This window comes from Electrona antarctica, assembly GCF_951216825.1.
Source record: "Electrona antarctica genome assembly, chromosome: 24".
NCBI classification, from domain to species: domain Eukaryota; kingdom Metazoa; phylum Chordata; class Actinopteri; order Myctophiformes; family Myctophidae; genus Electrona; species Electrona antarctica.
Window position 1 is genome coordinate 24570210 of NC_136803.1, and position 11031 is coordinate 24581240.

At 41.2% G+C, this 11031-nt stretch overlaps 1 long non-coding RNA gene across 1 annotated transcript; it reads right to left on the reverse strand.

Moving 5' to 3' along the window:
- Positions 1–799: 799 nt before the first annotated feature.
- Positions 800–10392, reverse strand: LOC306917658. The gene is made up of 5 exons (XR_013789213.1): positions 10141–10392; positions 6377–6515; positions 4917–5015; positions 4113–4292; positions 800–2842 (listed from the first exon to the last, which is right to left on the reverse strand). It is a non-coding gene; the product is annotated as an uncharacterized lncRNA (long non-coding RNA).
- Between the last annotated feature and the right edge of the window lie 639 nt (positions 10393–11031).

Here is an 11031-nt window from a genome sequence, read left to right on the forward strand (position 1 = left end):
TTTTATATAGCATGATCAGCTCCCTCCTGGTCAGGAGGGTCTGGCTGGGGTCTGGTCAGGAGGGTCTGTCTTGGTAAAGGGCAGCCGTGATCTAATATTCTCTTGGTGTTGAACAAGACTTTGTCTTGCGTCTCGTCTATTGGGCTTCCCACCGTCTTTAAAGATCTTTGGTTTCAAAGGTCTCAAAGAATGAATGGCCTTCAGGTCTGATTCTGGTAGGGTCGTCTTCGGGTCTGGTCAGGAGGGTCTGTCTCGGCAAAGAGCAGCCGTGATCTAATATTCTCTTGGTGTTGAACAAAACTTTGTCTTGCGTCTCGTCTATTGGGCTTCCCACCGTCTTTAAAGATCTTTGGCTAGGTAGGGTCGTCTTCTGATGTGATGATTTGTGACCATGAAGTTGATTCAGCTGGAGTTTTTGTCCGATGTGAGGTATTATATAAGGTAAGGTATTATATAGCCTGATCAGCTCTGATCTGACGTAATGAAATCACACCCGGATGTGATTTCACAACTGGCTTTTTTTGTGCAGAAAAAATGAGCATGGTTGCTACGGTCATCCAGTTCACCCGGGTGTGATTTAATTACGTCAGAAATTATTTTGAACATAGCAACCATGCTCATTTTTTTCTGCACACAAAAGCCAGTTGTAGGAGTGGTTTACACCACTCAAAAATTCATCATGTTGAATAGAAAATAACATCCATACACAAGATACAAATTAAACTCCACAAGAAACTATTAATGGGTATTTTATTGTCATGTTGATAGTGTCAGATTACACATGTAATTCCTCTGCTTTTGCATCATTGTCATCCTGGATTAGACTGACTGATCATTATGTCTTAAACTAAAGGCTTTTCGCCTGTATGAGTCTTCATGTGTGTTTTTAGATTACTTGTGTTAACACAGCCTTTACCACATACTGTACAAGCGAATGGCTTTTCACCTGTATGAATCATCATGTGTCTTTTTAGATTACTTGTGTTAACACAGCCTTTACCACATACTGTACAAGCGAATGGCTTTTCACCTGTATGAATCATCATGTGTGTTTTTAGATTACTTGTGTTAACACAGCCTTTACCACATACTGTACAAGCGAATGGCTTTTCACCTGTATGAATCATCATGTGTCTTTTTAGATTACTTGTGTTAACACAGCCTTTACCACATACTGTACAAGCGAATGGCTTTTCACCTGTATGAATCATCATGTGTGTTTTTAGATGACCCACCCGAGTAAAGCCTGTACCACAAACTGTACAAGAGAATGGCCTTTCACCTGTATGAATCCTCATGTGTGTTTTTAGACTACTTGTGTTAACACAGCCTTTACCACATACTGTACAAGCGAATGGCTTTTCACCTGTATGAATCATCATGTGTGTTTTTAGATGACCCACCCGAGTAAAGCCTGTACCACAAACTGTACAAGAGAATGGCCTTTCACCTGTATGAATCCTCATGTGTGTTTTTAGACTACTTGTGTTCACACAGCCTTTACCACATACTGTACAAGACTTTTCCCCTGTATGAATCCTCATGTGTGTTTTTAGACTACTTGTGTTAACACAGCCTTTACCACATACTGTACAAGCGAATGGCTTTTCACCTGTATGAATCAGCATGTGTGTTTTTAGACTACCCGTCCGAGTAAAGCCTGTACCACAAACTGTACAAGAGAATGGCCTTTCTCCTGTATGAATCCTCATGTGTGTTTTTAGACTACTTGTGTTCACACAGCCTTTACCACATACTGTACAAGAAAATGGCTTTTCGCCTGTATGAGTCATCATGTGTGTTTTTAGATGACCTGTGTGAACACAGCCTTTACCACATACTGTACAAGCGAATGGCTTTTCACCTGTATGAATCAGCATGTGTGTTTTTAGATTACTCTCCTGAGTAAAGCCTTTACCACATACTGTACAAGAGAATGGCTTTTCACCTGTATGAATCATCATGTGTGTTTTTAGACTATCCATCCGAGTAAAGCCTGTACCACAAACTGTACAAGAGAATGGCCTTTCGCCTGTATGAATCCTCATGTGTGTTTTTAGATTACTTGTGTTCACACAGCCTTTACCACATACTGTACAAGAAAATGGCTTTTCGCCTGTATGAGTCATCATGTGTGTTTTTAGATTACTTGTGTTCACACAGCCTTTACCACATACTGTACAAGAAAATGGCTTTTCGCCTGTATGAATCATCATGTGTGTTTTTAGATTAACCGCCTTAGTAAAGCATGTACCACATTCTGTACAAGTGAATGGCTTTTCACCTGTATGAATCTTCATGTGTGTTTTTAGATTTCCCTTGAGATTAAACATTTTGCCACACTCTGTACAGCTAAAAGGTTTCTTCCCTGTGTGACTCCTCATGGAGTCCGTTTGTTTCGATGATTTCAGGTCCTTGGACAGCTTGCGCTGTCCTCCCACATTTTGTGTGTTTTGTGATTTCAGTGTGTTTAAAGCTGACTGATCTCCCCTAGTCTCCTCCCACTCATCACTGTCTTCAGTGTCACAATCAGAACAGTGTGAAGAGAGGAGCTGGTGGTCACTAGTTGGTTGTGATGTTCCACAGTCGTCTACATCAGCTTGTGTTTTCATGTGTTCGGTTGAGGTGCCGGCTACAGGCTCTGTCTCTCTGTTTTCATCATCTTCTGCACTTTTCACTGCTAGTAATGTCAACGCTGCTCCACCAGCCTCTTCTGGTCTTTGAAGTAAGTCCTCTTGTTCCTCTTTCATCTCTGGAGCTTGTGGTTCCTCCTGGACCAGCCTGGAGCTCCTCTCCTCTTCAGGTGGAACCTCCTCTTTACACACAGGAACGTGCAGAAAGTCTACAAAAAAACAAATACAATGTGTTATGACCCTTATGGTCTAGGAGCAAAGGCCCTGCAAAATATTCAAAAAGAAGGACAACCAGATTAGCTTGTAGAGTGGCTATTTTCGGTGTGGGACCCCGTGATATGACAAAGGATATATTTGGCTTTACACTTCAGGCTTATTTTGTCTTATGGCAGCGTTGCTCGCTGAAAGTATCTGACCTACAAGCAAGCTCACAGTACGTTGTGATGAGACACGCTGTGGACTTTATCTTTCGGCAGAGCACTGTCGTCAGAACTTCTTTGGTACCGTCATGACGAGGTAAGGCAACAAAGGTGTAAGAACGAGACGCCATATTATCGATTGTAGCATATTAAGTAGCCTACCACACCCGGGGTGAGCATGTTTTTTAGGGGCTTGCGTTCTTGTATTCTTGCGTTCTTATCGGACCCTACAAACTCCTGCGTGCTCAGATCAGCCAACGCAGGGAAGCGCGAAGTACATTCACTATTAACGCCGGGACAACTCACAAAATGGAACAATATAGCCTGTTATAGGCTACAGCTAAACGCAGCAACTCACTGTATATATTTATATTATATTTTTTGTACTTGATTGGGTTTCGACTATAGTGAAATTAGAAAAGCTTCCTGTGGATAGGTGCTGAAAAATAGCACTCGTGCAATATACAATTTAAGCAATAATAATAATAATCTGGTTCGTCTAATGTCATTGTGATGTCCATGTCAAATTAACGGACAGAACATAACAGCAATTCCTACATTGCAGCTAATTGCAATGTGTTGTGAGCTTGTGGATTGACTATTTCAGGCAACTGTTCCCCCCACAATATACTGTAGGTTCAAATGGTTAAACCTCAAATGAAGAAGCTGATTAAAAGATAGTCAGAGATCTGTCATCTTACACAGTTCAGACTCACAGAGCCATTTCTAGACACCTCGTCTCCTACAGAGACACACCATGAAAAACTGTTTGAGACCTACTTACTGTAAAGAAACATGGTGAACTTATATTGTCAAGTTTACTTTCTCATTGCATTTGTGCAAAATATGATGTTGCTTTTGTTTATGGTAATAAGAAAATAATCTTTCTAAATGAAATTTGAGATATATTCCAATGATGGATTTTCATATTGGCATATTATCAGTGTCCTGATATGTTTTGCCATTGTTATTGTAGTGAAAATAACTTTAAATAAGACATTGTTGCAGCCCGACAGAACAGAAAATAGGAGGAGAAAAAGGAAGAGCAAATTAAACTTACTGAGGTGTTGGTGGTCTTTAGGTTCCTGTTTAATAGAAATATCTTCAGGTTCCTGTTTAATAGAAATGTCTTCAGGTTCCTGTTTAATAGAAACGTCTTCAGGTTCCTGTTTAATAGAAACGTCCGTGGCTGAGTCTGGAGAGTTCATCTTCACCTGCAGTCTGGACTCCACACACTGGTCTGAAATGCAGCAAGTGAATAAGGACTTTAATAACTGGAGACCTAGTGGAGAATACTAATAACAATAATAATTATTGTTATTAGTATTCTCTACTAGGTCTCCAGTAACCTCGCCTCACCAGGCTTTCCACCACCTCGGAGGAAAGCCTGGTCTCTGTTTCAAAAATCCGTATGATCCGGTCGGGAGCGGATGATATTGTTACGTCATGTAAAGTCAGGAACAATCTAACGGAACTTTTATTGAGAAAAATCGGTTTGAGGGAAAAGGAAGTTGCCACCCCGTTGTTCCTGCCTGTCGACTACAAAAGAATACTACAACATGAAGGAACAATATCATCCGCTCCCAACAGGATCATATATACTAAATGAAATGGTGCACAGGCTAGGTCTCCAGTGAGAATAAAACTGGCCTGCCATCCACTCCCATGTTAGAGAAATTTCTAGAACACTCATATTGGAACACCCCTTTCCTGTATCGTTCCAATTCACCCGAGACCACCATTCAATTTTCAATGGACTTTAACTATTGAACTGATCGGTGGATTTACAAGCAGTTTCGGTTGCAGCAGCAGCTGTTATGTGACAATGAACACCACCTTGAAGCTGGAAAAGAGAGAGACTTACTGAGGTCTGGCTGCTCTTCAGGTTCCTCCTGTTTCACTGAAACAGGTCTGGCTGGGTCTGGAGAATTCATCTGAGCCTGCTGTCTGGACTCCTCCGAGTCTGGAAAGAAACCATTGAAATCCCAGAGGAGTTTAGGATTAACTAAGACCAGAAACTCCTCTGAACTTGAATAATACATAATTTATTTTTGTCGTGGATGTACGTAATGTATATTTATAAATCTGATAACGCTGAAGTTCACTTCCGGTTCATTTCCGCAGGGGCGTAACTAGCAAGCAACTGCGTTGGGACCCAGAAGCAAGGGGGCGACACACGGCCGCCCAACCGTGCTGACGGTAAAATAAAATTATAAATACAGACAGAGATGCAACTAGAAAAAGTGCCCCTCGGGGCACAGGTCTCCACCAAGCCAGGTCAGGTTGTGGCCTCCTGGTGGCGCTATAATAGGCCAATGTGAAAAGGGTGCCATTTCTTCATACGCCTTTGATGGCAATTGGATGATTTGAGGCATTTTGTTCCAAAAATGTGTTTAGCAAAAATCAACCTGTTGGTGGTGCTATAACAGGCCAATGTGAAAAGGGTGGGATATATTCCTCAGCCTAGTAAGAAAATGTGTGAAAGATTTCACGTAAATTGCATGCTGCGTTCATGATTTGATGGCTTTTGTTCAAAACGGGGCAATCTTGCAAATTGTGAAAGCCAATTATAGCCAATTAGGATGGAATATGAAATATCGAACAGATCCGACTTGAACACATGACCATAGAGATACTGTGTAACGATTTGTGAGATTTCTGGACAGAATCTGGAGGAGTGATATAAAAAATGTGTTTTTACAAAAGTTGGCCTCCTGGTGGCGCTATAAAAGGCAGATGCGGAAAATGCAGGTCAAAGGTTTGTCCTTGGCCTCTAGGGAGTGTGCATGCAACGTTTCACGCAGATCGGTGCAGTTTTAGGTAAAAAATGTGAAAAGCTGCCTCATGGTGGCGCTATAACAGGCCGTTCTGGAAAATGTGGGGCAGAGGTTCATCGTTGGCATCCAGGGAGTGTGTGTGCAAAGTTTGGCATCGACCGGGTTAACGGTGCCGGAGATTAGCTGTTCACAGACGGACGGAAGGACGGACACACACACGGACGGAGTGCAAAACATACTCTCTCCCCATGCCTTCGGCCTGGTGGAGACAATAACAGTTGAGTTGACCAACGTTTGGCGGAGCCTGGTGGTGGCTGCTGCTAGCACACAGCCACACACCATAGGCACACACGTGCCTCGCGTTGGAAACGCTTAACTGCATAAATATAAATAGCCGTTGTTGGCAGTCAATGTTTGTGCAGCCACCCAGATGTAAAATAGACGTGGGCCGTGAGAGATTTCGGCAGATTGTCGCTATGGAAGCGATTAAATGTGCAATAGCTCATGGCTCACATGTTTAACTAGCTATAAATAAAACAGTACATACCCATCCTGTACAACTTTACTACAGGTTGCAGCTTTGCATGAAACAGTCCCTGGTCCATCTCCCGCTGTTCCACTGACCGTGCTGAATATCTTTTGGAGGCCATCTCTCCTGATGGCGTGAGATCTCCTTCTGTGGTGCTCTGTGGAAATCACCAACAGAAAATAATGTTTTAGTTATCATTCAGCTTCATCTTATAGCTGTTTTAACATTTAGAGTTCAATTTAAACCAAAATGAATTCAATATATTTTAACATTTCCTATCAAATTAATCTGCACTACAAAAATGAGAAAGACAATACTAAAAGAATAATGCCATACATTCACTCAGCAAACTAAAGGCTCGCTTCTGCCTCAATTAAAATGGCTGCTTAGGGACAATTTGATATTTTACATATTACATGTGAGCTTGTAGATCGGCTATTTTAGGTTTGAAAGTCCATATATTAGGTTTGGTGGTCCAAGTATAAAGGGTTTAGTGGTTAAACTGAAGTGACATTGATACATTCCAAATATTAAAGTATTCTGCAGCACCACTGGACTTGTGTCACGGCACCACACTGGACTAGTCACTGTAGGTTCATAATTCATATTTTTCATTCAATACGTACACGTTTCATTAAATAAAATAACCAATTGACCAGCCTCTAAGCTGCATGTGCGACATGATGTCGTTAAAACATTTGCTCCGCTAGTTTAAAAAAAATCACACCCATGTGAAGTGAGTGGTGCAACTCCGTGTGGGGGTCCCCGGAACATCCAGACCCCCAGGAACGCGGTCAGGGTGCCGGCCCAATTCCAGCGAGCCGCCCGCGTCCGAAATGGTTGAGAAATGACCATGTGGGGGTCCCTCTACTCTACTGTACTGTATACTGTAGCCTACTGTAACACCCCAAATCATCATATTAAAGAGTGTGTGTGTGTGTGTGTGTGTGTGTGTGTGTGTGTGTGTGTGTGTGTGTTAGGGATGTCGGGGGTTAACCGGCTAGCTGGTTAGCCGACCGTTAAGAGTATGCTTATCAGCTTTACGGTTAATTTGCATAATAATAAATGCGTGTTCTGATCATAAATCCCTTTATTTTAGATCGTTTTTAGTAATAGTACAACATAAACATTACAGAGACTGTAGTTGTCACTGTACAATACTTTAAAACAGTTGTCATGTTGCACACATGCCTAAAATTGCTGTTATTTGCGCCGCCCAGCTTACACTCCAGGCTGCATGAACAGAGCTCGGGCGCCGTTTTCTGCCCCCTCAATGTCCCAAAGTTCTCTGTTGTACTTCAATGGCTAGTTGGCTACAACGGTAGGTAGCTTTGCGGTAGTCAAAACTTAAGCGAGTGACAGTGAGACGAGATTAACACAACATGTCGACCGTATCAATGCAGAGACCTACTTGGCCTTATTAAATCCATTTTGGCCTGGAGGGAGAACGTTTACAGCCGCCGCCGCCGCTTCCTCCTCCAGTCCTCCTCCTCCTCCACGGCTATCAAGTTAGCCATGTGCTATCGATGTTTGAGGGTTTTCTCGTCAGCGAAAAGTCAACAAACGGAACACGGTGACATGCATGCTGATCTTCCTTAATAATAAAAAAGGCTTAGCCCATGCGTCCAGTGGCTTTATAGGTATAGGCTGCTCAGATTTGGACTGGACTTATTTATGTTTTGGACTAGAACCGGCGGACCTCTGTACTGTAGACGCGCAGATGCATGCATGCAGATGCGATGCGTTGTTTATTGATGATTAAGCCTACAACAATTTATTTATATTGTTAAATGTTGCTTTTTTGTTTGTCTTTTAAAAAGGAGCATAAATAAATGTATACCATTCGTCTACCAACTTTAATTATGTAGCCTATACATGCATATTACATTTGGGGTAGCCTATTAAAAAAACCAATTAACCGGATAATGCCATCGGCTCATTATATAGATATGTTCTAGTTACGCTCTTAGCTTACGCATGTTTCATGATAAATGCATTTTATATATGTGATGTATTCCCATGCTTTTGTTCTTGCCTAATGTAAATTGCTCTGGATTAAGAGAGTCTGCTAAATGCCTAAATTGTAAAATTGTAGTTAGGAAGTAAACCAAGTGGACCTTAAAGGGTCTGTAACAGAGAGTGCAAAAATGGAACCAAATGGACTCTCAAAATTGATTTTACAATAGAAATTAAAATAAATAAATAAATTGGGGTCCCAGAGATAGAAATGGATAGATAGTCAACATTACAGATTACAGTATCATTACAGGTACAAGGAATGGCAATGAAATCAAATTGGATAAAAAAGGGGGTCAAATATAAATATATTAGTATTCATTTTTATTGCGAAATTGTAATTGCAAAAAGGTGCCATGATCCGAGTAATCGTTTAAATAATCGCCAGATGAATCGATTATGAAAATAATCGTTAGTTGCAGCCCTACTGTACATCTTGGTATAATGGCATTTCTATGACCCTCAAGAAGAAACTAAATTGGTTAGAGTGGTCCTTAAGTTGCATCCTAGAACTCATCTTCTCCCTGCCCACTTCACCAGTCTGGGGTGGCTTAAAGTGGAGGAGAGAGTATTTATATCCTCACGCCTAGACTACTGCAATGCCATATACTCTGGGCTCACCAAAAAAGCAATAGCTCGCCTACAAATGGTACAGAATTCTGCAGCAAGACTGCTAACAAAATCACTGCTAAAAACCCACCTATTCACACAGGCTTTCCCCTAGATTTATTGTATTGTCTCATTATGTGGAATTGTTCTATTGGTATTGTGTATTTATTTATTTTGTGTAATTGCTGTAACGTTGTTGTTGTTTTATTTCAGTAATGTGCCTCTTAACTGATGTATTGCCTTTTTATATGCCACTGGAAAGCACTTTGTAACTCTGTTTTGAAAAGCGCTTTATAAATAAAGTTTATTTATTATTATCCCAATTTAAAATGTGTCTAGTTCACAGGATTAGAAATAATGTAGCACCCAAATATTTCAGTGACTACTTTTCAAAGGTTAGTGATACTCACAGGCACTACACCAGAGGGAGCCCTACTGATTTCAAACCCTGCCATTTTCACAGCAATATGGGAAAAACATCATTCCTATACTCGGCAGCAGTTCAGTGGAATGGCTTGCCTTCCAGCCTCAAGGTGATCAGTTCCTTTGAAAACTTTAAATCCACATTAAAAAGATGGTTGGCTGATAACATGTCCTAATTTATAATTTTAAGTATACTGACTTTTTGAGTGTAGAATTGATAAATGGCACAAATGAAAAAAAGAAAAGGAAAAAAAAGAAAATAAATCCAGTGTTATTGGTCAGTTGTATTTGTTCTGTTTTGTGTTTTTGTTTTATGTTTGTTTTTCTGTCTCCTGGAAAAATACAAAGGTGTTTTTGTTTTTGTGTCTGTATTGTATTGTTGCTCCCCTTCCCGTTTCCCCAAGAGGACCACAATGGAAACAAGCCTAACGGCTTTCTTGTGACTATCTTTTTGAAATGTATTTTTAAATAAAGTAAACAATCAATCAAGGTCTGAATAATAATCGCCAATATATAATAATATAGGCTAAGTATCCTATAATCTAAGTAACTAGTTAACCAAGATTGTGACAAAAACAGAGGGAGAAAGGAGAAGAAAATAACTTGTTTTTTACTGGGGTAACTGGTTGTTTATGAGCACATTTACAAGCAAGCAGAGAAATACGATTGATGTTCCATCTTAAAAGACGAGTCAAACAAAGACAAACGAATGAAGCACAACGTGAATAGTTTACCTGCTGTGTTTCAGTGGTTGAGCTGCTAACAAACGTCCTCCTGCTGCTTAACGACCATACTGTTTTGAAACGAAACGTTTTTACTTTTCTTTGTTTGTTAAAGTGTCAACCCAGATCCCGGTGCCCTGCGGGGGGGACTAACGATGTCGGATCTTTGGTTTAAACTTCCCGAAATGTAAAAGTGTGCATCAAAATGCCACCGCACAGTCAACACACCGCCATGTTGTTTTCACAACTGCATTGTGGGTAAAGGTCTTCTTCTTCGTTTTTTGGATTTCCGGCTGTGTGGAAGCCGCGAGGCGTATTACTAAGGTATTACTGCCCTCCACAGGTTGGGAATATAATGTCTCCTTTGGCATCCTCAGTGAATCATTATTACAGTGCCCACCCGAACTTTCCCCTTACTGATATTTTGGTTCTATTTTTCAGCCGCATTTGGCTGAGACAGGGTAAACCACCAACCCCTCTCTCAATGTGTTGTCCAGTTCTTCAGCACTTATGTCTTCCACATTCAAAAACATCCTTGCTGCTTCCAGCACCATCTTTATGTAACCCCTAGAGGGAGGCAGAGGTTAAGTGACAGGGGTATTTAAAGCCTTTCTGAGCAGGCAGGTAGCAGGTCCGAAAGCTGTGGGGCCCTATGGTGGGGCCTCACAACACTGCCGGTAGCGCGTATATAGGGCCCAATCCCAATTGCCTCCCTCAAGCCCTGAGCCCTGAACCCTCATTGACTTTAGTGACGTCAGCTGTAAGTGCTTGAGGGTGAGAGGTTGCAAGGGCGCCTCCAAATTGTTGTGAAAGAAATGGGACAGCACTTTGAAGATGAGTCCGCCATTCATGACACTTTGCATCACTTTATAAAAACTGTCTTTATTCACAGTCAGTACCTAC